This window comes from Molothrus ater, chromosome 11 (assembly GCF_012460135.2).
Source record: "Molothrus ater isolate BHLD 08-10-18 breed brown headed cowbird chromosome 11, BPBGC_Mater_1.1, whole genome shotgun sequence".
In the NCBI taxonomy this organism is placed as follows: Eukaryota; Metazoa; Chordata; class Aves; order Passeriformes; family Icteridae; genus Molothrus; species Molothrus ater.
This window is the reverse complement of record NC_050488.2, coordinates 19,523,592-19,548,853: the sequence shown is the minus strand read 5'-3', so window position 1 is coordinate 19,548,853 and position 25,262 is coordinate 19,523,592. Positions and strand designations below refer to the sequence as shown.

The window sequence follows — 25,262 nt, the reverse complement described above, 5'->3', positions numbered from 1 at the left end:
GCCTGCCCTCCAGCCTGAGCTGTGGCACAGCTGGGAGCAGCTGTTTGGTGTGGAGGTGCTCAGCTGAATGCTAATTGTTGATTAATGTAGCCCTGGGTTATAAAACCCCAGTTTCTCTCTTTAGGATCTTTTTACCATGCACCAGGAAGGTGCTGCTGTCTCTCCAAGGTTTCCTGCTCCTCATTCCAGCTGGGAGCATAGCCAGCTCCACAGCTCCTGGGAACTTCCCTGCCTCCCTAAACAAAGTTAAGCAAGGCTGAAAGATGAGATTTGAAGGCATTTATTGATTTTGCTTTAATATTCTGTTATTTCTTTCCCATCAATACCCTATTTGCTTTATGCAGTGCACTGTGCTGTAAGTATAATCCCAGAAAATGATGCACATAATGCTGTCTCAAATGGGAGCATATGGATATCAAATGAAAGCTGGGCTGTAAATCACTGAAAATCAGGAATGGCAGCACCATCCAGGCAGCTGCACTCTGAGCTATCCCTGCTCTGCTCCTGAGCTGGAAGGGAAGGGCAGCCCTTCCTGAGGGCTGCCTTTGCTTGGCACCACTGGATGCTGCAGTGTTTGGGCCCCAGAGCTCTGCAGTGATGGGTTTCTATGGCAACTGGCTGGTAAAGCCAGGGGTGGGGGGACCTGCCCTGAGCCCCCAGCTTTACCTAGTTAGGTTGTTGGGGTTTTTTTTGCCAAATGGACCCTTCTTTCATGATTTCCCTGTTTCTTTGTGTTGTTGCTGTTGAAATACTTTCTGTGGTCCCTAAGTTAAGTCCTCCCCTGAGATCGGGGCAAAACTGAGCCTAGAAATGCTCTCCTGGACTAACAGCAAGTATTTATTGCCCTGAGCCCCCCTCCCCTCCTCTTCCTGCTGCTTTTTCATCCCCTTCTCCTCCCATCCTGGGGACCTGTGGGGACACAACCTTGCTCTCCAAATCCCACACTGGTTTGGGTTGGAGGGACCTCAAATCCCGCCCAGTGCCACCTCAGCCATGGCAGGGACACCTTCCCCTGTGCCAGGCTGCTCCAGCCCCAGTGCCCAGCACTGCCAGGGATCCAGGGGCAGCCCAGCTTCCCTGGACAGCCCATTCCAGTGCCTGACCACCCCTGTGGGGATCTCCCATGCCAACCCAACAGGGATGACTTTTAAATACAATCCTGGGGATCATTTCATCTTCTCTTGCTTGAAACTTAAAAAAATGATAAAAAATTGCTTAGACTCATCTGCTTCAAATTAAATTCTGTGCTAAACCCCAGGAAGTGTCATTGAGAAGAGACTAGAGGAGCTTGCCCTGGGAACAGGGAGATGAGGAATTCCCTGGGATGGTGCTGCCACTGTTCCTGTGCCATCCCAAATGTCCCTACGGGCACTGGGGCAGTTGTGGCTGCTCTTGTGAACCTTTCAAATGCCTCTTTCCCCTTCTGGGTGAGACCCCTCCTCCAGATCTCACCCATGGCAATGCCAGAATTCAGCTGAGCCCTCAGGGATTAATGAAATCTGTCCTGACCTGTGTTCCCAGAGGTGCTGCTCAGGGGAGGAGTCTCTGCTAGAAACACTCAGGACATTGCAGAGAGCACAGCCTGGCTCTGGTGGGCTGCTTGACCATGAAATTGCCCATGAAATGGGAATCTATTGTTTTTCATGCTAATTAGTAACCCCACGAGTTTATTTAAAGGTCACTGGAAAGCCATGAGAAATATCTTAGATGGGAAAAGTAGAAAAATCAAGAAGCCATAGGGAGTTTGGCTTATTTAGTAGAATGTTACTGCTGATATTTAAGATACTTTCTGAGATGTGCATTAAATTAATAAGGGAGCTGAAGGAGTGTTTTAATATAACTTAGTGTGAAAGTAGCCCTCAGAATTTATTTTATTCATAGATTTTTGCATCAAAGGTCCTATAATGATTAATTTTCAAACTTACAGGTTTAAACAGCAAAATAAGAAATAATAGCTCCGAAGTTGCTTTGAAATACTTAATAAAATGGTGTTCTTTAAAGCATTAAATGGCCTCCTAATGCCACTAGCACTTCAAAGAACAGTGTTCTTTGCAATATTTCTATTCAGTTTTCTGCACTCTGCAAAGCTGACTCGCTTATAGGGCACAGAAATATTTTCAAATGGGCAAAGTCAAGGCATTGTTATATCCCCACAAAAGCCTGGGCTGAAAACCTGCCCTGAGTGCTGGGGAGGGCAGGAGTTAATCTGAGGGTGCAGAAGGTTCCTCGGCCTTCCAGCCTGCAGGACAAACTCAAAATCCAACAGCTGGAAAGGATGTTGCTGTTCTGAGGGATGTCTGATGTGGGGCTGCTGCAGAGGCACAGAGGGACTGACACAGCCCCAAATCCAAACGCTTCTTGTGGGAAATGAATGTCTTTCCATGGACAAGAAGCATCTTCATGTCAAAGCCAAGGGGTGTAAAATCAGAGGTTCCAGCCTGGAGAGTGCCCAAGTGTCCCCTTCATGGGTATTGGAGGGAGAGCAATTCCTGCTGGGATGCTCCAGAGAGAAGAGAGAAAGTCCTCCTTAAATACCCTAAAATAAGAGCAGGATTTGGCCCCTTGCAGCTCCTGGGGAGGCAGAGGGCAGCTGGGATCCAGGCTGGAATCCTGTTCCAGGAGGGCTCCTAATTGTAAATTCAAGCATGCCAGCAGGATTAATTGCCAGCAGGTGTCAAAGATAAGAAATTCCTCTCTGATCTGGGCAGGGGGTAACTCTGAGTATTTCCCTGTATTGTTCTGTTCTTGCCATTGTTCAGGGGGACAGAAAATGAAAATACATGTGACAAAATGGGATAAACAATTTTGCTGCTGTCAGAAAAGGAGAAAACGCAGTGCAAGGCTTCAAAGGGGAGAAATTGTTAATTAGGAAATTACTGCTTGGAAAAAATATAAATCGAGAGGTCAGAGAGTTGTGGACAGCCAGCCTGCAGATTCACGACCTGCTCTGATCCAAGGGTTACACACAACCCGCCCCAGCAATTTGCTCGGGTTCCTTCCTCCTTGTGCTGTGGGAAAATGAGTGAATTTGGCAATTAGCGGAGCTGCTGATTGACTCCTGGCCATGCCCAGCTCCTGGCCCCCTGCCTTGGGGCTGCCCTTGTCCCTGCAGCCCCGGGCACAGGGCTCAGCCTGGGAGGTCCTGCCACCACCTCTGCTCCTCAGGAGCAGCTGCAGAGCCTCACCAAGCCTTTAATGAGGGGCTGCTCCCTGTGGAGAGCACAAAACTGAAGGAGGGCCTTCAGAAAGTGATTTCCTGCAGCCCCCAAGGGCCAGGTTGTCTGCTTTTGTTGTCTTTGCAGGTGGCAGGGGAAAAGATTCCTGTTGAAAGGAGCAGGGCATGAACCTGAGGGAAGGACCTTGCTGTCCATGGGGTGTCCTGGGAGCATCCATGAAGGGAATTTCTGCTGAGGAGCAGCACTGTGTGAATGCAGGCTTTGGTTTGCTCTCCATCCACACAAACAAAGGGCACTGATGAGTTAACCCCTGGCACGGAGCTGTGGCAGGGGAGGGTCAGGCTGGCATCAGGAAAAGGTCAGGGAAAAGGAGGCTCCCCAGGGAATGGGAACATTCCCAAGGCTGCCAGAGCTCCAGGGGTGTTTGGACAGCACTGCCAGGGATGCCCAGCGTGGGATTTGGGGTGTCTGTGCAGGATCTGGACCCTGATCCTTGTGGGTCCCTTCCAGGTCAGACCCTCTGAAGGAACTCACCTGAGCAGTCTGATACTGGGGTGGGTGTTGAACCAGCATCACAGCAGGAACAGCCAGGCTAGAGAGGAATGGATTGAAATCATGGAATGGTTTGGGGTGGAAGGGACCTTACAGATCATCTCATTCCAGCCCCCTGCCATGGCTCTTGCAGATCCTGAGGACACACAAAATGCATCATTTCAATCATCACATTTCATATGTGACAGAAAAGTCATGGCACGCCTGTAATGAGGCAAAGCAGGGCATGAAATAAATAACTGCAGCCAGAAAGAATCAATTATAATGTATAATAATGAATGATAAGTGCCACAGCTGGCTGATGGGGCTGTTCAGAGACCTGGGGTGGCTGAGGCAATGATGCTGCCTTGAGATGTGGCTTGGTACATAAGTCACAAACCAATGTGGCTTCAGGAGTTTTGCCATCACCCTCAGCAAGACAGAGGCACAATCATTGTTTGGGGTCCTCTCTGCAGTATTTACATGGATGGAAATGGCCAGTGGGCCTTGGGGGTTTATTTGAAAAGGAGAAAAGTGTTGCTGCAGCCTCGGGTGCCTCTGCCTGCACATGGCTCCCGGCCCACACAGCCCCAGAAAAGCCAAGGCGGGCTTTAAATTAGCACCCAGCTCTTTGGCAGAGCAATCAGGAGCAGCAGAGCAGGCAGAGTGGGAGTTTGGGAGTGCCTGAGGGGCTGGCAGCAAGCAGGGAAGGACGTTCATCCTGAGCAGGGGACCAAGCCCTGCATACCCAGCCTGGAAAGGAGAGACCCCTCTGCTTCCTGCACTCCTCCTGCTGGGGCTGTGCATCCTGGGGGGGTTCACAGCACACAAACGGCTCTGAAATGCCATTCCATGGCATTCTCCAGTCTCCCTTGTTCCTAGAAATATCACTGTCAGCTTAGGAAAAGTCATTAGCAACGAGGCATTGAGTCCCAAGATATGAAGAACAGTTTTTAATTCCTTTCATTGGACTAAACCAATTTCTTAGGGATATTATGGAAATCTTTGCATTTGGATTTCAACCCTAAAGTAATTAAGGAAATATTCCAGATGGAGCAATGAGTTTTTCTTTACTTCACTAGAAGAAGGGTGCTCTGAGGAGCCACTCTCTTGAACAAGTGGGATGAGTAACTCCTGTGCTCAGTCTCTACATCCATTTTGGACCATGTTGGTGAAATAAAAGCAGTGGGGTTAAGTATAGAGGAAGCCCCAATGGGCATTTTGGACTTTGACAGCTGTCCTTGACATCACAGTGGACAAGGGGAATGGCTTTAAACCGCCAGAGGGCAGGGTTTGATGGGATGTTGGGAAGGAATTGCTCCCTGGGAGGGTGGCCAGGCCCTGCACAGGGTGCCAGGCTGGAAGTGTCCAAGGCCAGGTTGGACAGGACTTGGAGCACCCTGGGATAATGGCAGGTGTCCCTTGGCAGGGGGTGGAACAAAATGAGTTTTAACAAAATGAGCTTTTTCTTTTCCAGCCCAAACCATTCTGGGATTTTCATGATCGTGCTTGTCCATCCTCCCTGAGCCCAACCAGGTAATTCCTGCAGTGCAAAGCTTGCAGAGTTCATTCTCCTGAGCAGAAGAGGCAGTTTCCTATCTGGATAGGTTTCCTTTCCTCTCTTGCTCTAAGGGGAACGTGCACTCAAGCAGAATTTGAAGTCACTGGCACAGAATAAGGCAGTGAGAGCACATGAGGGAAACTGGAGGGACTGTGCAGGTGTGAGGAGTGGATGGAATTGTAATGAGGGAGCTCGAGAAAAGACTGGGAATATGTAACACTGAGGAGTAAAAAAGATAAGCCAAGCAGAATGTCCAGGGCTGAAAGTATCCCAGCAACAATAAATTCTGTGTGTGATAGGGCTGGATGAGAGAGCTGGGGACTGACAGCTCTCTAATCTCCTGCCAAAATCCCTGGTCACCAGTTCCCCTGCACAGTGTCAGCTGCAAGGTGTGAAGCACACACAGGTACACAGGGGCTTTGTGCAGCAGCTGCTCCAGGAACATCATTCCCAGGATGGAGGTGACACGTGGAGCTGGGACTGGGGTCAGGACTGAGAATTGACTTCACTCCCAGCTCAGGTGGAGGTGCTGACACTGCTGCTGGGCAGTTTGGGCTTGTGTTTTCTGCCCTGAGGTGATGTTGGCCTCAACACATCTGCTCCCAAGGAAAAGGAAGGGCTGGCTGCCACAGGGATCAGTTTATCAATGTAGCAGGGCCTCTGTGGAGCCAAATAAATGAGAATTTCCTGTGGGTGAGCATCTGAGTGGCAGTAAATGGTATCAAAGAGAAGATCTGCACATTTTTTTGAGGAAGAGGAGACAGGAGGCTCACGCAGGTGGACTTGGGCAAGCAGCCAGTGCCAGGAGAGAAAGTGATAAATTGATGTCCTGGAAAAGCCTGAATGGAGGAATAATAACCATCAACAGCAGAAGGCATTGAATGAGATGGATTCTCACCTCTAGAAGCTTCCTGTGTTTATTATTGATGGCACTGCAGGTTTTATTTCTTTGCTTTTTGTACTTTTTAGTACAATCTGGTTAGGAATTCAACATGCCAAGGCAGGTGATGGAAGGATTCTGGAAGGAAAGTGAAAAATGACATAAATGAGCTGCAACAACAGCCCTGCTCTGGCAAGGAGTACAACTGGAGGTAATCCTAAATGACAAAGGCTTTGTTTTCCTAGTTGCCACTCAAACATCGTGGAAAGAGTCTCAGGACAGGATAAATCTCTGTTTCCATAGGATTTCTGGTTAATTGACCGTTTTTCCCTTCTCTGATATCCTAGATCCGATTTTAAAGGTAACTGAACACCAAGAGGTTTGGATTAGCCCATAAAAAATTCACTGCTGCCCTCTTCAAACTCTTCACTCTCTTCAAACTCTTTGTAAGCTCTTGCACATTTTTTAAATTGGGAAATTCTGTCCTGTATCCTCTGGTGAGGGCTGCTGCAGTGGGTGCAGTGGGATCTCACATGGAGAGGGAGGCAGTGTGCTGCTGAGTAATGGTGAATTTCTCAGGAAATGAATAATTTTGGGACTTTCTAAAGGTCACTTGAAGTTCCCCTGAACTGTTGTAGTTGGTTATATAAAATGAAAAGAGAGAACTCTTAGTCTAGATAACTGTCAGTCAGGTGAGATAACCTCAGAAAGGCTCTGGCAGGTCAAGGCACTTCAGTGACAGTTTTTGGGAAGAGACCAGTCAGCAGAGCTGCCTCCCCTGATGGGTGTCTGAAATGGAAATTCCAGCTCTCCCTCTTGCAGCAGATTTAAGTGGAAGTTCACTGCCCTGGTGGGCACCTGGATTTTATAACTGACCTTTGAGAAGGACCTGAGCCAACCTTTTGTCTCCACTGCTATAAATTAAAGCCCAGACAGGGACAGGGACAGGGACAGGCGACCTGAAGGCAGGAGTGGAAAAGACAGACTGACACCTGCCCCTGTTTTGCCAGGATCTCCTTAGGGGTGTTAGGAAAATTAATCCACAAACACCAGAGGTTTCTGTCCAAAAAGAAGACAGAGGAGTCCTTTTACTTTATTTGAATAAAGGGAGAGGCCATGGGACATTCCCCTGGGATCTCTCAAATATTTGGAGGATGCAGCCTCCTTTTTATCCCAATTTCCAGCCACATTTCCCTTCTCTCTTTCCCCATTGGCTGAGGTACTTGAAAGGTTCAGACTTCCCAGAACACCTGATCCCAAAGATTCCCCTCTAATGTATAACCCTCCCTTTTCATTTTTAATTCTTATGGAATTTAGGGGGTTTTCTTTTTCATAGTTTCTTTAATCTTTCAATGTCTAATTTCATTTATCAGCAAACCTAAGGTTTATTTGTAAAAGCAAATATCTTTTTCCATTCTCAGGGGCAGCTCTGGATGACTCTGACGTGGTTCAGGGGTTCATTGGGGGGGGGGTGTTTGCTGTTCCTGCTGGGTTTGGATGTTGAGACTCTGCAGGAGCAGGTCTGGAGCCCCCTGGCACCACAGCTGAGCTTGGTGGGCTGGAACAGGGACACTCCCGTGGTGGAGGAGGCCTTGGCTCCAGAGGGAATCTGCTCCACCTGCACAGGAGCAGTCAGTGCCCTGATGGTGATGCCTCAGGTTCAGCTTTTCTATTTTTCACATTCTGTGCTGCTTTAGTGTGTGGGTCTGAGCTTCACATCAGGGCATGGTGAGCTCTGTGCACAGAGCAGGGACACAAAACAATTCCTGCTCCAGCTGGGCACCAAGGACAAATGATCCAAATCTCAGCCCAAGAGCACAAACCCCGTGGGCTGGAGAGAGAAAAACAAGGATGGGACTGCAGGGGCTAAAGCTGGAATGGGACAATGAACTGCAAGGTGCAAATGGAGCAGAACTGATCCCAGGGACAGAGCCCGTGCCCGGCCGTGCATTTTGGGGCCATTTTGGTTCATCTTGGGCTCATTTTGTGGCCATTTTGGGTCCATCTTGGGTTCATTTTGGGGCCATTTTGGGTCCATCTTGGGTTCATTTTGGGGCCATTTTGGTTCATCTTGGGCTCATTTTGGGGCCATTTTGGTTCATCTTGGGCTCATTTTGGGGCCATTTTGGGTCCATCTTGGGTTCATTTTGGGGCCATTTTGGGTCCATCTTGGGTTCATTTTGGGGCCATTTTGGTTCATCTTGGGTGCAGCCCTGGCTGGGCTCTTGTGCTGCCCAAGGTGGATCCATGCAGGAGATGCTTTGAATAAATCCCTGCTTTATTCTGGAGCTCTGCCCAGCCTCTGTTCCAGGTCAGCCTGCACAGGGCATCACTGGCAGTGCCAGTCCAGCCTGGCAGAGCCCAATTCCTGCAGAGAGCACAGACACTGCAGAGGGAACATGGCACAAAGCATTCCATGGAAAACCATGGACAACTGGGGTCCTGCACTGTCCAAGACTGGAATCCAAAGCAGCAGGATGATGTTTCCCTTTGTTACAATAATTCCAATTCCAGGTATGTAGATTTTTTTAATTTTCTTTTTTTCTAATTCTGCTTCAAATTGGCACTCGGTGATTGCCAGGAATGAGAAATGGATTGGGTTTTCCACGGTGCTGTGCTCCAGGTCAGCCTGGAAACATGGGAAATGGCAGGTTAATGGCAGTTTAACACCAATTAACAGGCCACTTTATAATAGATTAGCATTCGGAGCCTGTTCAATGGGTAATTACAATAATTAACTCTCTGAGCTTGCCTGCACTTGTGAACAGAAATTTGGTGCCTCTGTTCACTCTGGAGAAGGCAGTGCAGGAGTAGACATGGATCATTTGGAGTGCTGGAGCCACGCAGGATGGCAAGGGCACTAAATTTGGGCTTGCTCTTGAAATGTGCTCACAGGTGACATCCTCAGGTGGAGGGGACTCTGTCAGTGACTGTTCCAGTCCTGGCTGAGCACAGCTGAGATTTAATGCGTTGCACCTGTGCTGCAGAGCAGCCTCTGCACCCCTGGCCTCACACTGATGGATTTCCCACCTCCTCGGCCAGTTCTCAGCATTCAGCACAATAAATCCCCTCCTGTTGGGAGCACCGATGGGGAGGAGTGTTTGAGCATCCATCCTGGTGCTCAGAAGAGCTCACTATGCAGCAGGATGGTGTTCCAAATTCTTGGGGAAAGCTGTGAATCCTTCAGGAAATGCAGTGGTTTCCTGTGGGGCTGGAATCAGGGCAGGGATGGACCTGCTGGCTTTGGGAACAGGTCTCTGTTCACCTTGTGCTGTGGGGTTAAAGGCTGTAAAATCTTTGTAATTCTTGAGTTCCTGTTGAGTTGACACATCTCATTTAATTTCATTGACTTTATCTCTTAAATACTGTGAAATCTGCTGAGAAATGCTAAAAGTGAGCTCCAGTTGTGGTTATTTTTTAGATATTCAGGCAGTGGACAGAGCCAACACAGCAAATGTAGCCCGTGTGTGTGTGTGTGTGTGGCTTCAGTCCTTCATTAATTAAATAAATTAATAAAACCACTGGATCATGAGGCACCTGCATTAATTAAATAAATTAATAAAACCACTGGATTGTGAGGCACCAACCCTGGGGAGCCACAGCCCGAATCCCACTTCCTCTGGGGGATGGATTCCAGTATCCTCCTGATGGATTCCAGTTTCCTCCTTCCAGAACCTGTTCTGGCAATGGGGGAAAAGAGGTTCAAAATCAAAACTGGGATTTCAAGTAGAATTGTATTGCTCAGTTTGTGGGGCTGGATTTTTGTCATCCAGGTGCAGCAATGGGCCAGGCCAAAAGCCATTTGGGGACAAAGAATTTGGCAGAGAAATGAGAATAATTGGTAAAGCTGAAGAAGGGTTTAAAACTCCTCAGTCCAGGGGGTGAGAAACCTCAGCCATGTTTAGAAATCTAGAAATTTATTTCCCTTCAACATTAATAAAAACTTCTTTTTCCTTCTCCTGCCTGTTCCAGGACCTTGCCTTGCTGCTGAGCAGAAGGGGAACCCTCTGCAGAGCCTCTTCAAACACAAACGAGTCCTGCAGGCACTCTGGGGTGTGCAGCAGCTGCTTGAGAGCTCAGCTGCCTCCTCGTTACTCACTCCTGGCTCTTCAGAGCCAATCTCTCCCCGTGGGAGTGTCAAAGCACATTTCCCATCCCCGAGGTGCCCTGGATGAGCTGGAGGTGCGTCCTGGCCTCAGCATCACCGGTCCTGGGGAGGAGCTGCTGCTCTGGGGCTGGAAAAGGAGCCGATTTCAGCTGTTTTCAGCACGGATCTCTGGCACTGGGGTGACAGAGCAGTTCATGAAACAGGGAGATCTTTGTGAGGCACCTCCCAAAGGAGCAGGGCAGCTCCTGGATGCAGGTGAGCAAAGGCTGCAGAGGTGGCACAGGTTATTAACCCTTAATAACCAATGTTTTATATTCCATAGATCAAACATTGCAGTGGGTTTGGGGTGCCCTCCCAGGGAGGGTAACACCTCAGACCTCTAAGCCCTTGCTGTGATAAAAAGCTTCAGATAAAACTCCCCAACAAATGTCTTCATAATACTTAACATTCAAGGGAGCAAAAGGAGAATAATGAGCACTGCAGCCATCCCAGGTCAGTAATTACCACCGTCATTATTAATTTTCCAGAGCAATCTCGTCAAATGAGTCATTATTATCTCAATTCCTTAGCCAGGACTGATTGATTCTTTCTCCCTGTTGTGACTAATTCCATATAATGTCTGAGTACAATACAGAACTATAGAGCCAGTGTAATTCTGAGGCAGGATAAGTCTAAATAACCAAATCCCTTGCCTTCAGCTCTGTTTAGATCCGATGCTTTATACCTACTTAATTGAAATAAATACCCCAATCCTGTCACTCCCTGCTCTCCACAGGCACTGGAATTCCACTGGAGACAGGGATCCCTGTCAGCCTGGGCTCTGCCCTGTGTGTTCCAGTGCTGGGTCTGTGCTGGCACCAGGCAGGAGCCTCACAGCACTCACAGGAGCAGCAGGTGTGGGCTGAAGGAAGTGCTGGTCATCCTCAGCTCTTCCTGGTGGTGATTTTGACCATTTTTAAGGAAGGTTTTTTGTTGGTTTGTCTGTGTGTGAAGGGTTTTTTTTTGAGGAGAGGCTAAAAGTGATTTTTTTTTATCTCTATCCATTATTCTGTCTGCAGCTGAGTGTCAGCAGAGCCGAGCATGAAGAAGTTCAGTGCAGGACAAGGAGAGGCTGGCTGTTGGGTGGGAATGTGGTTCCTGCCTCCCTGGAAAGGGTGAGCAGAACAATTACCTTTCCTTTAGAGGAACTGGGAGCTCAATCCTTGCATTTCCCTTGAGCTGCAGGGAAGGGAAGGAGGAGGAGACCGCAGCTATTTTACAACTTTGACCTTTTTGTCTCCCAGACTTCAAACACGACCAGACTGGAGAGGGAAAGGAGGAGGCTGCAGAGCCAGGAGGAGCAGCACAGGGGCTGTCAGGGGAACCCTCAGCACTGGAACTTTTATTTCAGAAAAAAAAAACCCCTCAGAAGATGTGATGGTTTAATCCTGAAGCACAGGCAGGGGTGAGACAGTCCCTGTCCCTGCTCTCAGCCTTGGCTTTGCCTCCCTAAGAGCAGCCCTGCCCCAGCAGCAGCCTCCTCCTGCCTGCAGGGATTGTGCCTCTGCTGACATTTAGGGATATTGGTGTGGGTTGCTCTGGATTGCATTGGGAGAATTAAAAATATTGAATTGGACAGTAAATAAAGGCGGAGAGGTCACTGCCATCCAGCACTCCTTTATTCCTGGTTATTTATTGAGGCAGTTCCATATTGAGTCCATTAGTGCTGAGTTCAAAATTCACTTCAGAGCCCCTGGAAGCAGAACTTGGCTGTTCCCTGAGCCTCTCCCCTGGTGGGTGTCAGGATTGAAATCCAGCAGGGTTCTGTGCTGCACCAGGGACTGATGTTGGCATTCAGGCAGGTCCAGCCAGCCCTGTGTCACCATGTCCCCAATGGGGGACAATGGGTGGGTCCTGTCCTCTCCTCAAGGTGTTAAAATGTCACGATTTCCAGATTTTAACAGGAACACCCCATAATATTGTGCCCCCTTCGTGGAGGTGTGCCTCTGCTGTAAATTACTGCTTTTTCTGATGTTCCTCCCTGCGTTCAGCCAGCAAGAACAAATGGAGAGGATAATTTTCCATATTATTTCTCTTATTTACAGTAAAAACTACACCCTGTTTATCATTATTAATTAGATATTTCCTGGGCTTGAGATGCTGAAATTAAAGCAAACCTTGAGCTGATGGGAGGGTCCTTTTGGGCTCGTGGAGCCCCGTGCTGGAGTCAGAGGTGGCCCCTTCTGTCAGCCACAGATGGCCCAGAGCTGGTGACACACCTGGTGCCCCAGAGCAGGAGCTGACCTGTGTCCAAACCCCTCCTGCATCCAGGCCTGAGCAGCTCAGCTGGAACCAGTGGAAAGCAGTCAGCTCAAGGATGGATCTGTAGGAAAAACAAGCTGAGGTTTGGCTTGGTACAACCTCCCCCCCAGCCCAGTTCTGGTATTACAACAATATGAGTATCAGTGAAAGTAAATGTAACTTCTTGCATCCAACCAAGCTGGGAGATAAATCTCTGTGTTTTTATAATAAATGTACTTTATGGCAATCACCATATGCTACCTCTGGTCCTGTTTAGAGTGTAAATCATAACAAATGTGGATCCTAAAATGCTTTATTGTCTTTTTATGGCCACATACGGCTGCTGCTCCTTCCATTTGTGATTAATTTTTTTAATGGCTCCCCCTAGAACCTAAAAAATAATTAAAGCTAATGAATACTCTGTGGTGACAGTAAAGGAAGGAGCATATTGCCTCTCTCCTCACTCCCCAGATCTGATCAAAAGCGGGCTGGAGCTGTGAAGTTGTGACACTGACATTTTGTACTGAGCTGCCGACCACCTCCTGAGACCAAATGATGACTTTGGGGAAGAGCAGGAATTGGAGTTTGCATTGTTTCACAGCAATAGTGCTGAGAGGGTGGAATTAAAAGCAGTTGAAGTCACAATGTTTATTTCTTAGCCAATCCTCTTTAAAGAATCAATCCAAGATGTAAAGGACCATAAGACAGATTTTTTCATTTTGTCCTTGCCCCTGGCTGTATGAAGTGAGATATTTTATGCGCTGTGACTGGCCAAAATACTGATTTCAACCCAGAGCACAGCCCCTTCTCCTTTCCAAGGCTGCAAGCCACAGGTCTGTGTGTCCCTCCAGGCTGGGCTCCCTGGCTCAGGGAGCTGCAGCTGCTGAGAGCCAGAGGAAATCCCCAGGAAAGCCCTGGCAGAGCCTCCCCAGTGCCATCAATGCCACCTCACTCCAGACCCAGAGCTGGGACTCTGCTGCCTCCCAGCCAGGGTTTATCTGCCCTCCAGAAACTCTCGAGTTTGATTTCCTTTGAGTTTGATTCCCTCTTGAGTTTGATTTCCTTGAGTTTGATTCCCTTTGAGTTTGATTTCCTTGTTTTTCCCCTCCAGTGCACTTGGGTGTTGAACTTCTGCATGTTCTGCATGGGAGCGCAGCCAGCGTTGAGCACTGCTTAAAAACCTTTAAAATTCACTTCTCAAAACTAATATTTCTCTGTAAAGGCTGCAATTAGAGGGTGGGGGTGTTGCTGTGCACGTTCCTCTGCCTCTCTCTGGGCTTCCTGCAGCTCACAGCAGCTTTGAAATGAAACTTGAGGGGAATAATTGACAACCAAGTGCTGGCCTGGGGTTAAAGTGTCAGTGCTGCAGGAGAAACCTCAAAGGTCCCATCCCGTGGGGGACTGGCCAGGGCTGCAGCTGTGGGGACAGATGGAAAACAAACTCTGCAGGTAGCTCTTGGCATGGTGTCACCTCCTCCCTCACTGCTGGGTGTGAGCACACGGGGCTTGGAATTCACTGGGAATTTTCCATCGCTGCTTTTCAGGCCCTGAGTGACACTCCTTCCTTCCCCTTCCTTCCCCTTCCTTCTCCTTCCTTCACCTTCCTTCCCCTTCCTTCCCCTTCCTTCCCCTTCCTTCCCCTTCCTTCTCCTTCCTTCTCCTTCCTTCCCCTTCCTTCCCCTTCCTTCCCCTTCCTTCCCCTTCCTTCCCCTTCCTTCCCCTTCCTTCCCCTTCCTTCTCCTTCCTTTTCCTCCATTGCAGCTTCAACCTTTCTGCACTCCCAAATTCATGGCCAGTTCCCAGTTAGATCAATTAATAATTTTCTTCTAGAAAAGCTTTAATTACAAAACCAAGCAAATAACGGATAATTAGGAATTACCATCATCTGCAGAACTGGTGGGAGAAGGAGTTGCCTTGCAGTTAAGTCACTGGTAGAGCCCTAAAGTTGAATCCCACCTTCTGAATTCCAATTTGACATCTTAAGCTGGATACTCCTGCTTCCTTTTAATGCTTTATGTTGATTCATTTCTGGTTATATGAGTTTTAATTGGTTAAGTCAATTTGTTTTGCAACATAAAACCAGAGCTTTAAGAAAGCACTTTTTAATTTGCAAATGTTCATTCCAAAGGGAGAACCATTTATAGTTAAAAACTGAAATGTGTAAGGAAAAGGGTCATTGAAGTCAATGTCAAGGTGGTCAAACTTTACTGTCCTGGCTGCTTTTAAAAAAAAAAACAACTTTGAGGACCATAAAGTTGCCATTTTCTGTAGTAGGTTCCCCGTCAGCTTCCCCCTGTACAGTTGTACAGTATCATGAGTTAAAGTGAACCAAATTAAACTGTTGTGGCATATAAAAACAGCCAACAAAGGCAGGCAGCTTTTTTTCCTGAGCCCCCTGAGATTTATTCTGACAGTTTGCAACTCGATGAAATGGATAATGGAAGTCCCTTGTCACAATAACTCAGCTTTAAATGTATTGTTGGATTAATAGACTCAGTTATCCACTCTTCCAAGGAGAAAAATGACTTGTGGTTTCAAATCAGGCCCTCACTCGTGGCATCCCATCAAATTAGCCAAACAGGCCAAATTTAAACTCCTGGCAGAAGCCAGGCACTCTATGAGTTGTGTCATAAAAATGGGTTTATTTATTTTTAATGATTTCCAGTTGCCATGGCAGCAGCTGTGGGTGACACAGGGTGGTGGCCGTGCATCCCCAGAGTCAGGGGTGGCACCTGGTGATGGATGTCCCTGTCCCCTGCTCAGGGAGCTCCTGCCTGCTGCCACCCCCTCTGCAGGATGTGGCACAGCTGTGAGGGGCTCAGGGCTGATCTCCTGTGCTGTGGGTTGGTGTGGGAGTGGGAATTCCCTGGAAGCAGCTCTCTGCCTTTGCCTGGGGCCTGTGGAGCATTCCTGGGGATTCAGCTCTCAGACACCTGGGAAGGCTCTCCAGGGAGAAACCACCTTGGCCATGCCACTCCTCCCTCTCTTGTCCTTGCACTAAATAACCTCAGGAGAGGATTTCACTCTTTGCAAGGTCACGGCTCAGTTCAGCCCTACATAACCAGACACAACCCCTCAGTGGCACAGAGCAGCTGGGGCTGCCCCTGGGTCCCTCAAGTGTCCCAGGCCAGGTTGGACATTGGGCCTAGGGGACACCTGGGATGGTGGAAGGTGTCCCTGCCCATGGTCTGCCCAGAAGGTCTGGAAGGGTTCTCCATGTGGCTGTGTGGAATTGGTGATGATGGGAGCACTCAAAGGACCCTCCTAGGAGCAGCAAAACTGCTGAGCTCAGCACATCCCTGAAGTGCAGGGAAGGGCTTTTATTTTAAACTGCGACCATGAAACAGGAAAAAGCTTCTGCCTTTTGATTTTTGCCTTTCACATGTTAAAGTAGAAGCACCTGCTGCCTGCTGGGCTCATTAAATATGTCTTTTTATTTTCATAAATCACCCCGGTAGAATTTGAATTATTTACTCGGTAAACTCGAGGCTACATTCATTTACATTCTCCAAGGTTTTTGTGCATTAGCTTTGGAATCTTTTTCTTCCCACCTTTTGTTCAGTGCCCACCTTGGCTCCCCAGGCAGGATCCCTCCCCTTGGTGACTGCAGGGGTTTCATGAACTTCAAAAGCAGAAATGTCAGGCACATGCAGCCGTTGTGCCGCCGCTGAATTATGGATCAGAATACAGCACATCAAACATTCAGGATTATTCACTTGTGGGTCTTTGCTTGGTAAAGCAATAAAAATCCCTGCGTTTCTCCTTTGCTAAGATGTGGGGTGGTTGTTTTACATGCTCCAGAGTAATGTTAGCAGGGGTGTGGGGGGATGTGGAATATTTTTTTTTTTTTTAAGCGAGGCACTTCAATCAAAGCTTCACTCTACTGTAAACCCAATTAGCTCCAGTCTGCCAAGTCAGCTCCACTGCCTGCAAGAATGTGTGTGAGGATATGAATAATTGCTAAACTCGGCCTCCATTCTATCCAGGAAATGCCACGAGGCTTTTGTTAGCCCCAGATAAACCCCCTGCACTTGGCTCTGAGGTTCCAGCTGCAAACACACGTTCAGAGCCCATAAATGTGTTTGAGCAGGGCTCTGTGTGTGGAGAGGCTCTGCTGCCTTTGCTCTGGAGCAGATCCTGGGCTCTCCAAACACTCAGGGATGGTGCCAGGAGCTGAAGTGGGAGCAGGAGGAGAGGTTCCATGGCTCTGCTCAGGTGGCTGCAGACCAAGCCCATTTCTGTAGGAAAAGTCGCTGTGCCCTCCAGGAGGAAGGGCTGGAAAATGAAATGCTCCAACAAAACGTGTGGAAAATGGGTCACCTGCTTTGGGGGAGGGAGTGCACAGGTGTTCAGGTGAATTTTAGGTGCCACGTGCTGCTTTGTGTCAGTTTGGATGTGGTTCCACAGCTGGGATGGGAATTCAGGCCCTGGCGTGGGGCAGTCAGGGCTCTGGGCTCTTGGAGAAAATCCTGGGCAAAGAGGATTTTTCAGAAAATATCACGGTGACAGGGGTGGCTCTGAGGAGCAGGTGACACCTGAGAACAGAAGAGCATCCACAGGGACAGGGCTCTCTTTGAATAGAAGAAATGTCTGGAGAGCTGTGAGACTCCCAGACACTGAAATCCAGAGGGAGATTTTAATCTCAGCTCGTGCTGTGGGATAACCTAAAAAACACATGCACGGCCCAGTTCCTTTGGAAAATGTATTTAGTGATGGCTCCTGCTCCTAAATCTGGGTGTGAGCAGCCCCACAGAGCCCAGGCAGGGTGGGTGGCTCCTCAAGCACCACGCAGTGTGTGGGAATGCAGGGCAGCCCTCAGAAACACCAGCAGCTTCCAAAAGTACTGGCATTAATTAGGTGCAGGAGAAGTTTTACTTCCATTTATTTGAATTGCTGGCTGATTCTGGAGTCTCTGTGTGTGTGTGTCAGCTCCACAGGTCTCAGCTGGGATGTTCTGGACACATCCAGGAGAGCCTATCCAGGGCTGCCTGTTCAGGGCTGTGCAGGAGGTCCTGCTCCTCTGCAGAGCTCCTGCAGCAGCTTCCTGGATATATTTATATATTTATATATTTATATATTTATATATTTATATATTTATATATTTATATATTTATATACTTAATATATTTATACATTTTATATATTTGTATATTTATATATTTAGAGATATAAATATATTTAAAATATCTATATATAAATATGTTTTATATATTTTATATAAACCTATATTTTTTATATTTTTACATTTATATATTTTAATATGAATTGTATAGATTTACATATAGTTATATATTTATATAGATATATATTAATGTTTATATATTTTCTGTTCACATGGCACTGCTCAGGTGAGTTTTTACAATGCTTTGCAATTGAAAGGACACTCGGAGCCTAATTCAGCTTTGGTTTTGTGGTGGGGACTGAATTTAATTCTTTTAGCTAAGTGCTTTCTGGCTGAAGATGACTCTGGGATGGGAGAACATGTGGAAGCTATTTCAGAAGATTGACATGCACAGAAATACGGGGTGCTTTAGGTGCAGCTACAGGGATTCAGCTCCAGTTCTGCACTGGGCATTCCAGGGTGGCAGCTGGAAGTGATCCTGCAGCAAGGGGCTGCAGGTGGAGTCAGTGGAGCAATCCCTGCCCTGTCCCTGTCTCAGAGCATCCCTGGAGCAGACAGGCTCCTGCAAGGAATCCCAGCCACCTCCTGAGATGGATTCTGCAGCATTTCGTTGGATTTTAGCATTTGGGATCAGTACATGGAGCGCTGTTTGCTGGGCTGGAAGGAGCAGGGGGAGCAGGCACAGCCAGCCCTGGGTTTGTCACAGCATTCTGGCTCTGGGCTGGCACTGGTGGCCTGGGACAGTGTGACTGGCACTTCACGGGCCAGCTGAGGCAGAGCTGTGCTTTTGGGGTCTATCAGGAGCCACGGGGGGCTCCCTGCAGGGTGCAGAAGCTCCAGGCTCTGCTGCAGCATCCTTGCCCCTTTGGGCGGCAGAGCTGCTCTGGGGCAGCACAAACGGCACAAGGTGGAGCTTGGGGGGCCCTGGGGAGCTGGCAGTGGTGCCAGGGCTCTGCAGGAGCAGGGCCCTGAGTGCTCCAGCCTGGCCAGGCCTGGCCCTGCTGTCCCCAGGGCTGTCCCAGGGGAAGGACACGCTGTGGCCACTCGTCACCTTTAATGGCTCCACACCACTGCAAGCTCACAGTCAATTTATTTTATGAATCCTATTTGTAGCTCCTGTTCCTCCTTATATAATCCTCATTTGTTTCAAACGAGCAGAGAGTGTGCCCCTGAGATTCTAAACATACCTCTTTATTAGTTCAAACAGAAACTGTTACCTACAGAAGCTAAACTTAGCACTAATGTATGAAATGAGATGAAGAGTTCCTTTTAAATCCCCTCCCAGGTGTTAGATAACGGGGACTGTGCTGGGAGGGGAGCAGGGGACTGCAGAGGGCTGGGGACAGCACTTCAGTGATCTCTTGGACTTATTTCTGCAATAAGAAACAGATTAAACCCCAAAATGCAGCACTGGGGGGTGGGTGCACAGCAATCAGTCCTGCTCCCCTCAGGTCACACTCACCAAGGCTGGCCTCCCTCTGCCCTCAGCACAGGCCTGCAGAGTTCTCAGGAGCAGTTTTACAGCTGATAACCCCATTGGAATGGTCTTTATTTCTGTCACACCAGTGTCTCACACTGCTGAGCTTGCTGGGTGCCCTGCTTGGGTTATGGGTCTCCCAGCTCCAAAATTCCCTCCCCAGCCTGGGGGTTCCTCTCCCAAGGACACTCCTGTACAACCCAAAGCGTGAGAGAACCCAGATTGTTTGAGGCGTTGAGGATTTGAACGAGCCAGGCTGGGAAATGCTCAGCTTTCCTAAAAGCAAAGTTAGAGAGCACGAGGAGGAGGGAGAGGGAGGAACCACGGCACAGCCCAGGGGATTCTGGCTGGGCCGAGCTGTGGCTGTGGCACCCTCCAAAATCCCCATCCACAGCTCCTGCACAAGGTGACACATTGCTTGGACATCCCAGGAGCATTTTTCTCCAGACTGCAGCTCCTGGAAGGCCTGGGTTCAGCCACCCCTGGGTTCATTTTCTGTGCCATAGCCAGAAATGAGGAAGAGCAGAGGTGATCTCTGGGATTTCTGCACTGGGAGAAGTGGGGCTGGGAAGAACTGGGGGTGAGGGAGAGCTGGGACTGCCCCAGGTTTGGAGAAAGAGGCTTCTTTAGAGGCTTTTGGGGATGTTTTAGCAAGGTGCCTTTTTGCCATCCTCCAGCCCAGTGTACAGCTGGCTCTGTGTGTGTGTCAAAGGCAAATTCCTGACTTCCACGAGCAGCTCTTCCTGCAAAAGCTGTTGCTTGAATTCAGTTGCAGGAGTGTAGATGAGAAAAGAATTGCTTTTCCTCTGAGGAATATGAGGATGTTTGTCAGTTCCTCTCCATTAGGAGCCCGCTGCACTCGGAGGCAGAGATGAAAAGTGAGGATCAGATGAAAGGATGGCAATGATCACTCAGGTAACTCAGGGATGTGACACACGCTGTCACCATGGAGACCCCAGCACTGCTGGCAACACTGGGGGCACGTTGGGCATCTCGTTGCTCTGGGAATGATAAACGTGCCTGTGCAGTGGTGCCCACCAGGCCTGGAATTCGGGTGAGTGGCAGGCATATGTGGATTAGGTGGATGGATATTATGGGATTATCCCAGGTGTTTCCATGTGCAAGGGGTGGAGTTCAGGTGTTCTGGGGTGTGTGGCTGCTCAGGAAACTGGCTTTGACTGCCTGCACAAAGCAGGATAACGTTGGCTCTGGCAAACGTTATTACCCTATGTGGCTTACCCTGCATTTCTTGCATTTTCAGGTGTCTGTACACTCATTTTCCTGGATTTGTCACTTGGAAAGCCTCTCTGTGCTGCAGTACCTGCTCCCAAGGTGGGTGGGCCCAGCCTTAACAAAGCTTTAAGCCAAGAAATACAATCAGATGTAGATTTTTAGCTTGTCTTCACATTCACCCACGTGTCTGGATATGGCTGGAATTTTCAAGGAGTTGGATGGATCCAATCTCTGATGGATTTCCTCCTTCAGGGCTGGCAGCAGAAAGGTGGGTGTGGCTTTAAATGACATTAAAATGTGGCTCCCATCCTCCTGTGTCCCTAAAACAATTTAGTGCCACGGTAATTATTAGCATTCTCATTAAGAAGAGTTTAGCTGAAAACCAAGACACAAAGACCGCAGTGACTTCATCAGAGCGAGCAAATCCAGATAAAGCAGGTTCCTAATTCACTTCCATGCTTTCAAATAAATCCTCAGAGCATCAATTACTGTATCTCTTGTAAAGCAATTACTATCAGCCCCCATTGCTCCCCTTTACACATTTTAATTTCATCATTATTTTTGCTTTAAAATACAGGGTAAGGAATTTCACAGCTCCTCAGGAAGAACTAAAGCAGACAACAACAACAAAAACCCTGTAAAAGCAGAAATTACTTTCTTTTGTAATCAGGTTGATTAGACTCGTGTATAATCATACACAGCAGGTGGGAAGATTAACATTTCACTAATTCCTAGTGGTCATTACTGCAAGGAAATTTAATCTGCAGAGTTCACAAGGATTGCAGTTGCATGCTGGTAAAGCTCATTTAAAAGACAGAGCAAAAACAACACAACTTTGTATTCTGGAATCCAGTTTTGCTCTGAACTCTTTTGGCCTGCAGGCAATACACATACACCAGGATCTTCTACTTAATTGAGAAATAGATTTGTATTGATCAGGCCCACTTAACAAGCACATTCAGAGCTGTTCCTGCTCTCAGTTACTCGGGTGGGGAATGCGGGCAGACCCAAGAGGCTTGAGCTACCTGATAAAATAGATATTTTTACAGCAAATGCATTTTTCTCTGTGGGGGCTGCGCTGGTACACAACACCGAGAGTCACTTCTCATATTTGGATCAATTCAGAGTAGTTCTGCTGAAGTTGAACAACTTATTAATTTCTTCCAATGAAAACAAAGAGTGACATAATTATTATGATCAGGTTCTGCTTCACTAACCTGGACATGGGTTACTCCAAAAGAAAATGCCCAGCAGCTCATAGTGAGCAGGCTCTGGTCATCTGCCATTCCTGCACCTCTGATCCCTGCCCTCCTTATTCCCAGCAGGAGCCTTCCCGGCCCATCCAGTGCTGCTGCAGCCCAGGGTGCTCTGGCACCGAGCTGGGAATGCTTGAAGGGATATTGGATGGGTAAATCAGGGTGACTGCTCTGCTTTCCCCTCGTGTGGGGTCTGCTGGGACTGAGCTGGGAGATGAAAGGGCAGAGGGAAGGCAGAGCTGAGCCCAAGCTGGGCAGGGTCAGGTGGGAGGTGGAAGCAGGAATTGGGAATTGCAGGGCTTAATTGAGTTCAGGGTAACCCCAGCATCTGGGAATGATTGTGTGATAGATGAGTAATGCATGATTGACTCTCACAATTAATGGACAAATATCATGGATATAGGTTGAGAAAAGTTTTATAGATTTATAGTGATGTTCCTGGGAGGGCTGGCTTGTCACTGTGGAACACCTGAGCTCCAGTCAGGATTTGAGGCAGAGATCTCCACCACTGGACAGCAAAGAAAGGGTTGATGGACAGAACTTTGGGATGGGTTAAAGGGTTAAAAAGGGAAAAACCTCCATTGTGAGGGGGCTGAGCACATGGCAGGGAAAATCTCTTGCTCCTGGTGCCAGAACCTTTTTTCTTCATTCAGTCTTCTGTTGTATTTTTTATAAGGTTTAATAAACCTTCCTAAACTATGACATGAGGAGCAATTTCTCACAATTGGCATCTGACTCCATGATTCAGAAGGCCTTTATTAAAACTTTACTATATGACATTAATACTGCAGTATAACTATACTAAAGAGAACTGAACTATACTATTCAAATGACACTAAAGAATACTAAAGAAAAACCCACGACTGTTTGAGACAGCCAGGACTCAGTTCTGAGCCATCTGGCCAAGGGAACAAAACAACCTCAGCAGAATCCAACTGACAAATCCCTTCAGGTAAACAATCTCCATAACACATTCCTCATGTGCAGAAACAACAGGAGCAGAGAACAGAGGTAAGAATGGTTTTCTCTTCTTCTCTCTGTGCTTCTCCAGGAAAAAATCCTGAGAGAGAATTCTCTCTCTGCTCAGAGAATGTGAATGCCACAGGGCCTGATTCCTTGTGCTGCCCTTCCTGCAGATGCCAAGGCATGAACCCATCAGGAAGCTGGAGAAGGATAAGGAGGGGGAATTCAAACTGGTTTTGTTGGATTTGGCTGGAATTGGGTGCTATTCCCACAGGTAACAGCATCTCCCTCCAAACAGAGCCAGAGGCCACTGAGCTTGGTTTGACTGAACATCACTGAGCTTCCATCCCACAGAAAAGCAGGGAGTGGGAACGAGGGGGCCCTGAAGGTGGGACTGTTCCACCTTTGGGTTAAAAAGATGCCCAGGGAGCCTTGTGGGGCTTGGGGCAGCCCGGAGCCAACAGGACAATGTCAAGGAGCTGACACTAACGAGGATAACAAAGTTAATGAGCAAACAATGAGGCAAGTTAGGCCATCAAATGCAGAGTTAACAGCCCCCCTGTTAGACCAGGATGTGCTGCTTTAACGATGCTGTTGTGAAAGAGATGGCCCTGAGCTATTTCAGACCACGTACACTGAATTTTGGCTGACGCTTATCAGTTTATATGCAAGGAAATTTATAGCACGGAACTGAAATGAAACAGTGCTTTGGACAGGGAAAAATGGATTGCAGGTGCAAACAAGCATGAAATGAAAATCTACTAATGAGTTTCCATTAGCAGCTAAATACATAATCGAATAATTTTTAGCCAACATAGAGCAATGAGAAAATCAATTTATTCCTCCTAAGTACTTCTCTATGGATTGATGCTCTAGCACAGCTCAGGCTGGTTTTGTTAAGTGAGAGCTGAGCTTGGGATTCTAAGCAGAGCATGGCTTTGCTTCTGCTGAGTATGAATGGAATGTATTTTCCTTGGAAACCCTAAATAATACAAGGTAAAAATATATATAATGATATATCTTAGTTAAAATTGAGCATTTCTATCTGAAAGCTTCAGAATAAAACATTCCAGGAAAATGGACCAGCACTGGCATGTAATTGACTGAGAAATGTCCATTAGTGCAGTAAGGCTTGTTCTCCACTGCTCTTGAAGCAACAGGGTCCTCAATTTCCTTCCTTTTTGCCTTGAACAGCCTCTGGCCTGGGTCCTCTTTGCCTGGTGTTTCATACCTGATTCAATTATGGGAAATATTTTCCTTGAGGCCCTGGCACAGGTGCCCAGAGCAGCTGGAGCTGCCCCTGGATCCCTGGCAGCGCCCAAGGCCAGGCTGGAGCGATCTGGGACAGTGGGAGGTGTCCCTGCCATGGCAGGGGTGGGATAGGATGAGTTTTAAAGTCTCTTCCAATCCAAAACAATTCTGGGGTTCTGGGATTTGTGTACAAATTCAGTAGAGAGCACATCTCAAAATACCTTGTTTTCCTAAGAAGCTGTTTCTGTCTGGGAACTTGAAACCAAAATGAGCTGTAAATTGTCTGGATATGGCTGGAATTTCAAAAGCTCGTTTTAACTCATTTTGTCTAAGAAAATGCCCACATTTTGGACCCATCTAAAGGCAATTTCTCATTTCCAGCTGGCCTTGTATCAAACCTTAGTGTGCTCTACAGCAGGCAAATGAGAAAATCACTATTTCCATGTTTTTCTGCAGAGCTGGGAATGCTGGGGGAGCCTGGAGAGCCCTGAGTGCACCCACCTGATGCCCTGTGCAGGTGAGCAGGGGCAGGTGAGAAACCAGGACACAAAAATAGCCAAATATTCATTAGGATACACCCTCTCCACAGCCTCTTCAGCTGAAGGAAGTTTATCTCCCTTCCCATCTTCCTCTAAAACTCTAAATGAGAAACAAATAAAAATTTTATCCCCTTCCATAGCCCCTGCCATGACCCCATGTGTCAGGCAGCATCCTTTATCTGCCACTGGCTGGAAATCTCACATTTTCATTGCCTGAATCACCAGATGCATTCATCAAGCCTGACAAATGCCTCCCAAACCACTAAATCACACCACTCCATCTCAATGGGCTACATAATCATTGTCAGGCTCACCATAAATCTGGGAATATCTCTGTTCCACACTCCAATATCTACAGCTTCTAACAGGGCTGAGAAACAGCCACGGGAAAACTGGATGCTAAGTTAAGCTTAAGAGTTTGTCACTCCCTTAAAAATTTGATAAACTCATTAATTTCTGTCAGGCTGGTTTATTTTTAGGGAAAAAAAAAGTATTTTTTTCCTACCCAGAGGAATAACTGGGTATTTTTTTTCCCAGACTGGTATTTTTTTCCTAGAATAAGGTAATGTTTTAGTAAATAAATTAAAAAAAAAAAAAAAATAAAATAAATGTTTATTTATATATAATATATATAATAAATACTTACTATAATATATAATAATATATTATAATATAATAATATAATATAATATATATAATATTATTATTGTAATATATAATATATAATATATTATATTATATATAATAATACAATATATATATAATATATACATTATATATATATATATATATATATATATATATATATATATATATATATATAAATAAAACTATTCCCTGCTCTTCTCCTGGGGAGCTGCCAGCTCTGTGGCTCTGTGGCCTGGC

At 47.3% G+C, this 25,262-nt stretch overlaps 2 long non-coding RNA genes across 2 annotated transcripts; both read left to right on the top strand.

The window, feature by feature from the left end:
- The first annotated feature begins 5,180 nt into the window (after positions 1-5,180).
- On the top strand, positions 5,181-8,091 carry LOC118691522 (uncharacterized). Its single transcript, XR_004981022.2, has 3 exons — positions 5,181-5,243; positions 6,238-6,359; positions 6,496-8,091. It is a non-coding gene; the product is annotated as an uncharacterized LOC118691522 (long non-coding RNA).
- Positions 8,092-8,386: 295 nt separating this feature from the next.
- Positions 8,387-24,355, top strand: LOC118691521 (uncharacterized). Its single transcript, XR_004981021.2, has 6 exons — positions 8,387-8,662; positions 10,121-10,511; positions 11,315-11,410; positions 20,397-20,636; positions 22,676-22,861; positions 24,295-24,355. It is a non-coding gene; the product is annotated as an uncharacterized LOC118691521 (long non-coding RNA).
- The last annotated feature ends 907 nt before the right edge of the window (positions 24,356-25,262 follow it).